This window comes from Rattus norvegicus, unplaced genomic scaffold (assembly GCF_021556685.1).
Source record: "Rattus norvegicus strain SHRSP/BbbUtx unplaced genomic scaffold, alternate assembly SHRSP_T2T unassigned-0000112, whole genome shotgun sequence".
NCBI classification, from domain to species: domain Eukaryota; kingdom Metazoa; phylum Chordata; class Mammalia; order Rodentia; family Muridae; genus Rattus; species Rattus norvegicus.
Window position 1 is genome coordinate 309,939 of NW_028238833.1, and position 10,062 is coordinate 320,000.

A 10,062-nucleotide genomic window follows, 5' to 3' on the forward strand; every position below is an offset into this window, starting at 1 on the left:
CCGTGATTGAGGAGACGGAACAATAATTAACCTACAATTCTCCCTCTCTGTCAACTGTTTCTCTGTCACTCTCTGTCTCTCTTCCCTCTTTCCCTCCCCCGTCTCTCAGACACGAATGCCTCCTCTGTTGAACACACAAACACACGCGCCGAGAGAGCGAGAGAGCGAGAGAGCGAGAGAGCGAGAGAGCGAGAGAGCGAGAGAGCGAGAGAGCGAGAGAGCGAGAGGGCGAGAGAGCGAGAGAGAGAGAGAGAGAGAGAGATCTGTTAATCTGTTTGTCTCCCTCCCCTAGTTTTTCAGACAGGGTTTCTTTATGAAAAGAAAGAAACTGGCGCTGTAGGCTGGTAGCTGCTGGCTGTTAAAGGTCTGAGTAAAACAATGTGATAGCCTAGAAGGAAAATAAAGAAACAGATACAATTAACTGTTAAGAGCCTAGATGCCGTGTGAATGGGGCTTCCATCAGTTGGTTAAGATAACTGTCACCTGGCTAGCCACCTTATTTTAATGTGCAAGGAGCGCCTTCTCATGGAGTTGTTTCTGCTGTCTACTGCCAGGTTGCTTCCACATATTCTGTTAGGTTCTGTATGACACACACTCAGAAACCAAACATTGTAGAATCCAGTGTGTCCTTGAGTGCGTGTCTACAATGCGTGCGTGCGTGCGTGCGTCTGTGCATGCGTGTGTCCATGGCCATGCTAGAGCCCACTCCAGATTTGTGTTTCAGAGATCTTTACTTATTTATTTTTCCTGCCTTGGCTTGTGTAGGCACTAAGTCACCCACACTTCCCGAAAAACAAAATGAAACAAAACAAAACAAAATCCACCAACAAATGGACCAAACCCAAACCCCAAGCCAGACAAACAAATATTCCTGCCTGCCTGTCTGTCTATCAAGGCTACAACAGAGAGAAGTGGAATCTTGAATGAACAAAACTAGAATACCTAAGTCTGCCTGTTTCCCCTCTTCCCACCCCTCCCCTGCCCCCCAGCCCATCCCCTAGAGCTGGTCTAGCATGTTCTCTGACCCTGGGGAATGCCGGTGAACAGCCTGCCTTGCTGACTCTGCCAGTGTATAAACTTGGTAACTCTAAGCAGGAGCTGAAAATGTGCAGATAAGGTGGTGGTCGAGCTGTGTGTGTGTTGGTGTGGGAGAGACTGCTTCGGTAACTGCTGCTTTTCAATGTCCGGCTGAAACTCTGTGCTTATGATGTATCTTTTGGTTTATTCGATTTTACTTACTGTCTGTGGGTTTGCATTTGATTTTATTGATTTTATTGATATTTATGTTTAACTATTTTGACCTGGCTAAATGACTGACTGACTGACTGACTGACTAAGTCTACCTGGCATACAGGAGGAATTCAAGGACGAATGATTGTTTAAGTATGACAAAAATAAGTAAGTAAGTAAGTAAGTAAGTAAGTAAGTAAGTAAGTAAGGGGTTGGGGATTTGGCTCAGTGGTAGAGCGCTTGCCTAGCAAGTGCAAGGCCCTGGGTTCTGTCCCCAGCTCAGAAAAAGAAAAGTAAGTAAGTAAGTAAGTAAGTAAGTAAGTAAGTAAGTAAATAAATAAATAAATAAATAAATAAATAAATAAATAAATACGATCATTTAGAAGTAATATAGGCAGAAGAAGGAGAACATGTGGCTGTGGATGGTCTGAGGCTTCTGGCTGCTTTTGGGTGCCTCTTCACCTTTCTGCACGTGCAAACTGGGTTAATTAAGTTCTGTTTCCCTAGAGGCTGGGAAAGGGAGAAACAGAAGTGACCTGGAGACATCAGGGCTAATGGCCGGCTGCTTCCATCTTGGTGAGGTCAGGTGTCAGCCAAGCTGGCTGCCAACCATCCACAGTTGAATCCAAAGTGCCCAAATGGGACACTATAACAAATCATGTATACAGATTTTGTGTATATAGAAAACATTTTTCCTTTCTCTTCTTTTTCTTTTCTTGAGAAATTCAGCTGGTCCTGATGTCTTTCCCTCGGTGTGTCCCTCTGTCATCTCTCTCTCTCTGTCTCTTTGTCTTACTGTCTCTGTCTGTCTCTGTCTGTCTCTGTCTCTGTCTCTGTCTCTGTCTCTGTCTCTGTCTCTCTCTCTCTCTCTCTCTCTCTCTGTGTGTGTGTGTGTGTGTGTGTGTGTGTGTTCCTTAATCTCAACCTTTCTCTCTATCCAATCGATTTTCCTCTCCCCTTGTCTCCTTCACATGGCTATTACCCCACCTTAAACAGCACTAGAAGAGCCTGGCAGGCAGATATCTACCCTCTATGCTGTCCAGAATTTTTTTTTTTTTTTTTTTTTTTTTTTTTTTTTTTTTTTTTTTTTTTTTTAAAGTCAAAACCTGGTTCTCCCAGGAGCCATGTGGTGTGTCCTCTAGAGTTCTGGTGCCCTCTTCTGGCATGCAGACATATAGTCAGCAGAGAGAGCTGTGTGGGTGGCCGAGGCAGGCAGAGTGGACCTCTGTGAGCTTGAGGCTAGATAAGTCTACGAACCAAGTTCCATGACTGCCTGGGCTATACCAAAGAAACGTACCTTGAGGCAAAACAAAACAAAGCAGAAAGAGTTCTGCTTTTTATTTTATGAACATGTGTTCTCTCTAGTCCTATTGACTATAAAAGTTTGATCATGAAGTCACATTGATTTTTATTACAGAGTTTATTTGTGTGTGTGTGTGTGTGTGTGAGAGAGAGAGAGAGAGAGAGAGAGAGAGTTTTTTCTTTAATCTTCAAACATATTTTTTATTGTTTATTTATTTTATGAGCACACTGTCACTGTCTTCAACACACAAGGAGAGGATTCCATTACAGATGGTTGTGACCACCATGTAGTTGCTGGGATTTGAACTAAGGATCTCTGGAAGAGCAGTCAGTGCTCTTCACCGCTGAAACCGTCTCTCCAGCCCTGAAACAATATCTTGAATAAACAATAACAAAAACACTAAAACTAAGTCTGCCAGTTTTCCTCTTTCTTTCTCTCTCTCTCTCTCTCTCTCCCTCTCCCTCCCTCCCTCCCTCCCTTCCTTCTTTCTTCCTTTCTTTCTTTTTCTTCAGATAGGATTTCTTAGTGAATGATATTTATGTTGATATAAATTTTTTACGTACTTTTGACTAGCTAACTAACCGCTGAAGTCTGCCTGTCCTAAAGAAGGAGTTCCCCCTGCATTAAATACGTGCATAGAAAAAAAAATATATATAATTATTAACTTGGGATGAAACTAATGTAACAAGCAAGCAAACAAACGCACAAACAAACAAAGTAGGGATGGTGGTGCTGGGTGCCTGGTACTTATGGGAGATGGGAGACCTGTGGTCTAGAGCGTCAGAGCTCTGCTTCCTCCATACTCTGGACTGCATTCTCTCTAGCAATCTTCCCAAAGTGGCTGTATTTAACCATGTTTTTATTTTTTAAATTGGCTCTCTCTCTCTCTCTCTCTCTCTCTCTCTCTCTCTCTCTCTCTCTTTCTCCCTCCCTCCCTCCCTCCCTCCCTCCCTCCCTCCCCCCACCACACACACAGAGGCACGTGTGAACAAGGGAATGCAAATGCACAAAATAAGTATGTTTTGATCAGAGTGAAAACAAATCACAGGAATTTTAACCATTCCACCATCATTCCACCATTCTTTTAATTTACTCTCTGTGTTTAGTCTTCCAAAGAGGAGTGGCAGGTGTCTGGTTTGAGCGAGTGCCGGCTGGCAGGGGTGGCAGCGAGAACAGAGAACAACAACAACCCCCTCCCCATCGGGATCGGTGGAGGGTTTAAAATGAGTGAGCCATTTAAAAATGGTGTGGAACTGAGGTCGCCGCCACCCTCCCCTCACGCCGGGGTTTGGACGCTCGCACCTAACTGTGCCTGTTCCTTGCTAATTGTTAACCGATTCGAGAGTGCATGTCCTTTCATGAGGTGGCCTGTTTTCACCGCTCCGTCCTACTTTCCTTTTCTGGGTGCCTGAGGGGTTGGCCCCGAGTCCATCCCGCGTTCACTGTGTGTTCAGCAGGACAACCGGGACCGTTGTGCCATTCGGGAGAAGTGGTGGGTACCTGCCCCGTTGTGCGTGGGTGAGTGTCCCCTGAGCTAGGGAGGTCACTCTGGAGAGACGGAATGAGTGTGTGTGGCGGCGGCGGCGCGTGACAGTCTGTATTGGTTTGCTTGATCGAGATCGCTGTCGGGCGACACCTAGTGGCGACAAGTTTCCGCAACGCTCCTGTCCCCCGGTTGGTGACAAAGGACGGGGAAGTGCCTGTGTTGAGCCGGCCAGGGTGAGGAGGGTGACGGGCAAGCAGTAGGTGCGCGACGGAGACGCCGTCCTGTCTGGGGACCATCTCTAGCTAGGAGGTTGTACCTGGAGAACTTCAGGGAGGAGGTGGCTGTACGACCTATTGGGACACAAGGAGGGGTTGGTGGCAGCTGGATGAGGTCGACCAGAAGGCTTGGGCCCCGTCCCGGATTTTTTTTTTCAATTTTTTTTTTTTAAATTTTTTATTTTATTTTATTTTATTTTTATTTCTTCCCTCCTCTCCGGTCCCAGCCAGCGGGACCATAGACACTGAGGCCGAGAGGGTGCTGTGTCCCCGGCCTCCGAGCCGGGTGGCCCGGCTAGGGGGCGCCACGGAGTTTTTTTTTTTTTTCTTTTCCAGGAGTCCCTTCGGTCCCAGCCAGCGGGACCAAAGACTTTGAGGCCCGAGAGGGTGCTGTGTCCCGGCCTCCAGGCCGAGGTGGCCCCGGCTGGGGGGCGCCACACGGAGTTTCTTTTCCAGGAGTCCCTTCGGTCCCTGATGGCAGGAGCCTGGACCTCTGAGGCCGAGAGGGTGCTGTGTCCCCGGCCTCCGAGCGGGTGGCCCGACTGGGGGCGCCACGGAGTTTTCTTTTCCAGGAGTCCCTTCGGTCCCTGATGGCGGAGCCTGGACCTCTGAGCCGAGAGGGTGCTGTGTCCCCGGCCTCCGGGAGCCGGGTGGCCCGGCTGGGGGGCGCCACGGAGTTTTTTTTTTTTTTTCTTTTCAGGAGTCCCTTCGGTCCCTGATGGCAGGAGCCTGGACCTCTGAGGCCGAGAGGGTGCTGTGTCCCCGGCCTCCGAGGCCGAGGGTGGCCCGGCTAGGGGGCGCCACGGAGTTTTTTTTTTTTTTTTCTTTTCCAGGAGTCCTTCGGTCCCTGATGGCAGGAGCCTGGACCTCTGGGAGCCGAGAGGTGCTGTGTCCCGGCCTCGGGCCGAGGTGGCCCGGCTAGGGGGCGCCACGGAGTTTTTTTTTTTTTCTTTTCCAGGAGTCCCTTCGGTCCCTGATAGCGGGAGCCTGGACCTCTGAGGCCGAGAGGGTGCTGTGTCCCCGGCCTCCGGGCCGGGGTGGCCCGGCTAGGGGCGCCACGGAGTTTTTTTTTTTTTTTTCTTTTCCGGGAGTCCCTTCGGTCCCTGATGGCGGGAGCCTGGACCTCTGAGGCCGAGAGGTGCTGTGGCCGGCCTCCAGCCGAGTGGCCCGGCTAGGTGGCGCCACGGATTTTTTTCTTTCGAGTCCCTTCGGTCCCTGATAGCGGGAGCCTGGACCTCTGAGGCCGAGAGGGTGCTGTGTCCCCAGCCTCCGAGCCGGGTGGCCCGGCTAGGGGGCCCCACGGGTTTTTTTTTTTTTTTTTTCTTTTCCAGGAGTCCCTTCGGTCCCTGATGGCAAGGGCCTGGACCTCTGAGGCCGAGGGTGCTGTGTCCCCCGGCCTCCGAGCCGAGGTGGCCCGGCTAGGGGGCGCCACGGGTTTTTTTTTTTTCTTTTCCAGGAGTCCCCTTCGGTCCCTGATAGCGGGAGCCTGGACCTCTGAGGCCCGAGAGGGTGCTGTGTCCCCGGCCTCCCGAGCCGAGGTGGCCCGGCTAGGTGGCGCCACGGATTTTTTTTTTCTTTTCCAGGGTCCCTTCGGTCCCTGATAGCGGGAGCCTGGACCTCTGAGGCCGAGAGGGTGCTGTGTCCCCGGCCTCCGAGCCGGAGTGTCCCGGCTTCCCAGGGGCGCCTCCGAGACTTTATTTTTCCAGGATCCTCGGTCCCTGCCAGCGGGAGCATGGACTTCTGAGGCCGAGGGGAAGCTGTGTTCCAGGCTATCTACCATGGCCTCCTCGGTCTGTGAGCACTCAGGGTTCTAAGGTCGACCAGTTGTTCCTTTGCGGTCCGGTTCTCTTTCTACATGGGGACCTCTTGAGGACACGTCACCGAACATGACTTCCAGACGTTCCGTGTGGCTGTCATGTTTATCCCTGTGTCTTTTACACTTTTCATCTTTGCTATCTGTCCTTATTGTACCTGGAGATATATGCTGACACGCTGTCCTTTTGACTCTTTTTGTCATTAAAGGACGTTGGAAAGGGCTTGCACTGGGCTGTTTGCTTGTCCAGCCCTAGCTCTTTTCTTCTGCGCATGGGCCTCTTCGATGCTTGAAGCTTAGCGTCCCCCATGAGTACGCGCTTCCTGCTTTCCCGTGCTTGCTTGCCTGTGCTCTCTGGGGCAGCTTTATGACAACCGTCCGCGTGTCAGGCGTTCCCGATTTCCCCGTGGTGGTTGTCGTCCGTTACCGGTAGGAGTCGTTGGTGCCGAGTGCGACTGGAAGGTTTTCCCGTTTGGTGCTAGTGACCCCCTGGCGTGCTTCCTCTGCGGCCGACCGGTTTTTTATTTGTTTTTTTTGTTTTTTGTTTTTGGAAGGAGTTCCCGAACCTCCGCTGCTTGGTGGTGTGTCCCTTTCTTTCCCCTGCTGTGTGCCTCCCAGGATTTGCACCTTTTCTCCTTCGAAGGGATTTTATTTTTTTATTTTTATTTTTTTTATTTTATTTTTTTGAAGGAGTTCCCGAACCTCCACGCTGCCCGTTGAGTCCCGTTCTTCCACGCCACGTGCCTCGGGTGCGCGCTTCCTTTTTTCTCGCCCACCGAGAAGGGTAAATTTTTTTTTTTGTGTATGTGGCAGTGTTAGCGACTTCTTCAGCCTCTCTCTCGCTCTTCTCGCTCGTATTCCCGTCCAGTGCGTGTTCGCTCTCCGCCCGTTGTTCCCGATGCACTTGGCGTGTCTCGCTCCCGTTGGATCGATGTGGTGCTGCCGCGTTCTCTTCGGGCCGGGGCCCTCGCCGCGCCAGGCGAGGGACAGGGACATCATAGCGAATAGTCATTCAGCGCGAATGGCGACCGCTCTTCTCGTTCTGCCAGCGGGCCCCTCGTCTCTCCTCCCCATTCCTTTGCAGGGTGGTGTGTGGGGGTCAGGGGTGCGGCTGTCCGGCACGAGCGCTGACCCGCGCACACTTGTTGCTGTGGTTCGCGGTGTCCACTGTGGACGTGTCGCGGGCGCTTTTGCGCCGTTCACTGTGGCCCTCTTCCCCGTGCCGGGGGGAGGGTGAAGCAGACCCGCTGCGGTGCATACCCTTCCCGAATGGTGTGTACCGCGCCTGCTTTGTGTGAGCCTTGCGGTGCTCCTGGAGCGTTCAAGACTTTGACCACCAGGTGCCCGCTTCTGAGACGGCGGTGGCGCTTCCCGCTCCCGGCGTGCCTCCTGTAGCCATGGTGCTTGTGCCTTTACGCTTTCCCTTGTCCTAGTTGCCGGCTTTCTGCACGGTGACAGAAAAGGGGAGTCGAGGAGTTGAGTGTGCGGTTAAAGGCTCCTTCCATTGGGTGAGCGCCCACCCCGTGCCTATGTTTTTGGTGCCTTCCACCCGCGGGCCCTGCGCGGTTGGGGCAGTGCTGAGCGATCGCGGCTGGCCCTTTTAAGGGCGGACTCCCTCACGGTCAAGGCTCCTCCTTTGTGTGCGCCTTGAAGAAGGCCTGGCCCTCGGCGGGGACCTGTCTGGGTCCCCCGGTCCTGAATGCTCAAGAAGACCCCGGAGAAAGAGACCTTTGCCGATACCGCAGACCCCCCACCAGCTGGCGCGTGGTCCTTCCCGTTCTGTCCCGCGCCTGTTGCTCGTTTCCCCGTTGCGTGCACGGAGCCCTTGGCTGCTCGTCGGTGTTGGGTTCGTCCCGCCTCAGTGGTGCCTTCTCTGGCTTCTATCTTCGGAAAGGGCTTTACGATCTCCCGAGGGGCTTCTCCCGGATGGTCCCCTCGGCTGCCCTGACCTCCAGCCTTCTGCGCGCAGCGTTGCTCTCTCGCCTGCCGCGACCCGCGCCTCCCCGCTCCGAGTACGAGGAGGATCACGCGGGACAGGCTCCTCGACCTGCCGCTGTGCGGGCTTGTGGGGTGGGTTTCTGGTGGCGAGTGGCGGGAAAGGCCATTTTGCCGCGTGCGCGGTACCCCCTCTCACCGCAGGGGGTCGTCGCGGGACGGGTGGTTTGGGAAGGGGCGGCGCTGGGCTCCCGGTCCCGCCCTCCGTTTCCCCCGTGCGCGCATCTCGCGCGTCGCGTGTGCGAGCTATCTGCGCGCGTCCGCATCCCCGTTCGCTGTGGCGGGGGTCGTGTCGCGTAGGTGTAGCGGCGCTCTCGGGCATTCGCGGTTGCTCGTCTTCGCCGGCGGCGTTCTGCGGCCGGTGGAGATCGCGGGAGCCGTCTTTCACCCCTTCCCCTCCCGCCGGGGCTCTCGAGGGTCACGTGAACCGCGGGGTTGGCCTCGCTCTCCGGGAGCGGACTTCTTGTTTGGGGGAACCGGCGGTCGGCCGCGTCCGGCGCGTCGTCAGACGTTGGGACCCGCTGCCACGCGGGGGTCTTCGTCGGTTGGCGTCGGCGTCTGCCTCCCGGTTCTCTCGCGTCGGCTTCTGCGTCTCCTCGGGCTCCCGGGGGTTGTCCGTTGGTTTCGGGTCGGCTCGGTGCCGCGGGCGTGGCGGGACTGCTCCGGGTTGGGTGCAGTGTGATTCCCGCCGGCTTGGCTCGCGTGCCCGGTCGCCGCCCGAGCGGCCTCCCGGTCCCCTTGTGAGGCGTCTCCCGCGGGGGGTGCCGCTGCGGCCGGCCCTGCCGTCGACGGTCCTCGTTCTGCCGGTTCGCTCCCCCTCCCCGCCCGCGGCGTTCCTTTCTCTCTCGCTCCTCGTCTGGCCGACCCGCGGCCGTGCTGCCGGGCCCCTCCTCAACGGGGGAGGCAGCCGGGCGCGCACGAGTCCGGGGCGGTCGCGGGGTGCCTGGGGAGAGGGCCGCCCGGCGGGCCGGGAAAGAAGGTGCGGTTTGAAGGGGCGTCCCGGCCGCCGCGGCGGCGGCGGCGGCTGCCTGGTCTCTTGGAAGCGTGTGCGGGGGAAAGACGCCCCGCGAGCCGTAGAGGAGAAGAGGCTTTAGTGGCTGTCGCCCACGCCGGTCCGTGGGGCCTGTTGGCTGAGGGTGCGTCTGCGCGGGGGCCCGTCCGGCCGCCGTCCTCTGGGAAGGCGTGCGTCGGGGGAAAGCTGCCGGGGTGCCAAGGTGGGCGCCTGGGCGTTGGGTGAACGTGTGCGCGTCCCGGTGTGGCGGTGGGGGCTCCGGTCGGTGTCTCTCCCCCTCGCTGCCCCGGGGCCGGCCTCCCTTCCGACGCGGGCTCCGGCCCCCCTCTCTCCCCCTCGCGGGGTCAAAGTCGCTCGTCGGCCTCCTCCCCTCCTCCTCCACCTGTCCGCGCGAGGGCGCGTCGCCGCCGCGTGTCGGGCGTTGGGCCCGTCTCGCTCCTCCGCTTCTCGCGGGGTCAGCCGCCGTCCGGTCTCCCGCCGCTCCCCGTTAGCGTGGTCTCCCTCCCCGCCGGTTCGGTCCTCCGACCCCGCCCGAGGGGCGGGGTGGTTTCCCCGTCTCCCCGGCGTTTGCTTTTCGCTTGCCCGTGTCTTTGGGGGTGGGCCCGCTGCGGCCCCCGCCCGCCCGTGAGCCCCGGCCGCATCCGCCGGCGCGGCGCGCCCGGTATGGTCCGCGGCGTGGGCCTCGTGTTGGGAGCGTGTCGTCTCGCGGCGTCTCGATGCGATTGTGTCGCCGGGTTCCGACGGGTGGCCTTCCCAGTTCTGCCCCCCGCCGTCCCCGCCCGTCCGTCCCCGCGCCCCTCTTTCCCTTCTGAGGGGTTCGGTCGTTCCCGCGGGTCGACCGTCGCCGGTCGCTTCTCTCTCCGCCTCCCTCAGCGCTCGTCCTCCCGCTCGCCCCGCGCCGGTACGGCCGGCGCGTCCCGGCTCTTCCCGATGCGCGGCGGGGAGTAG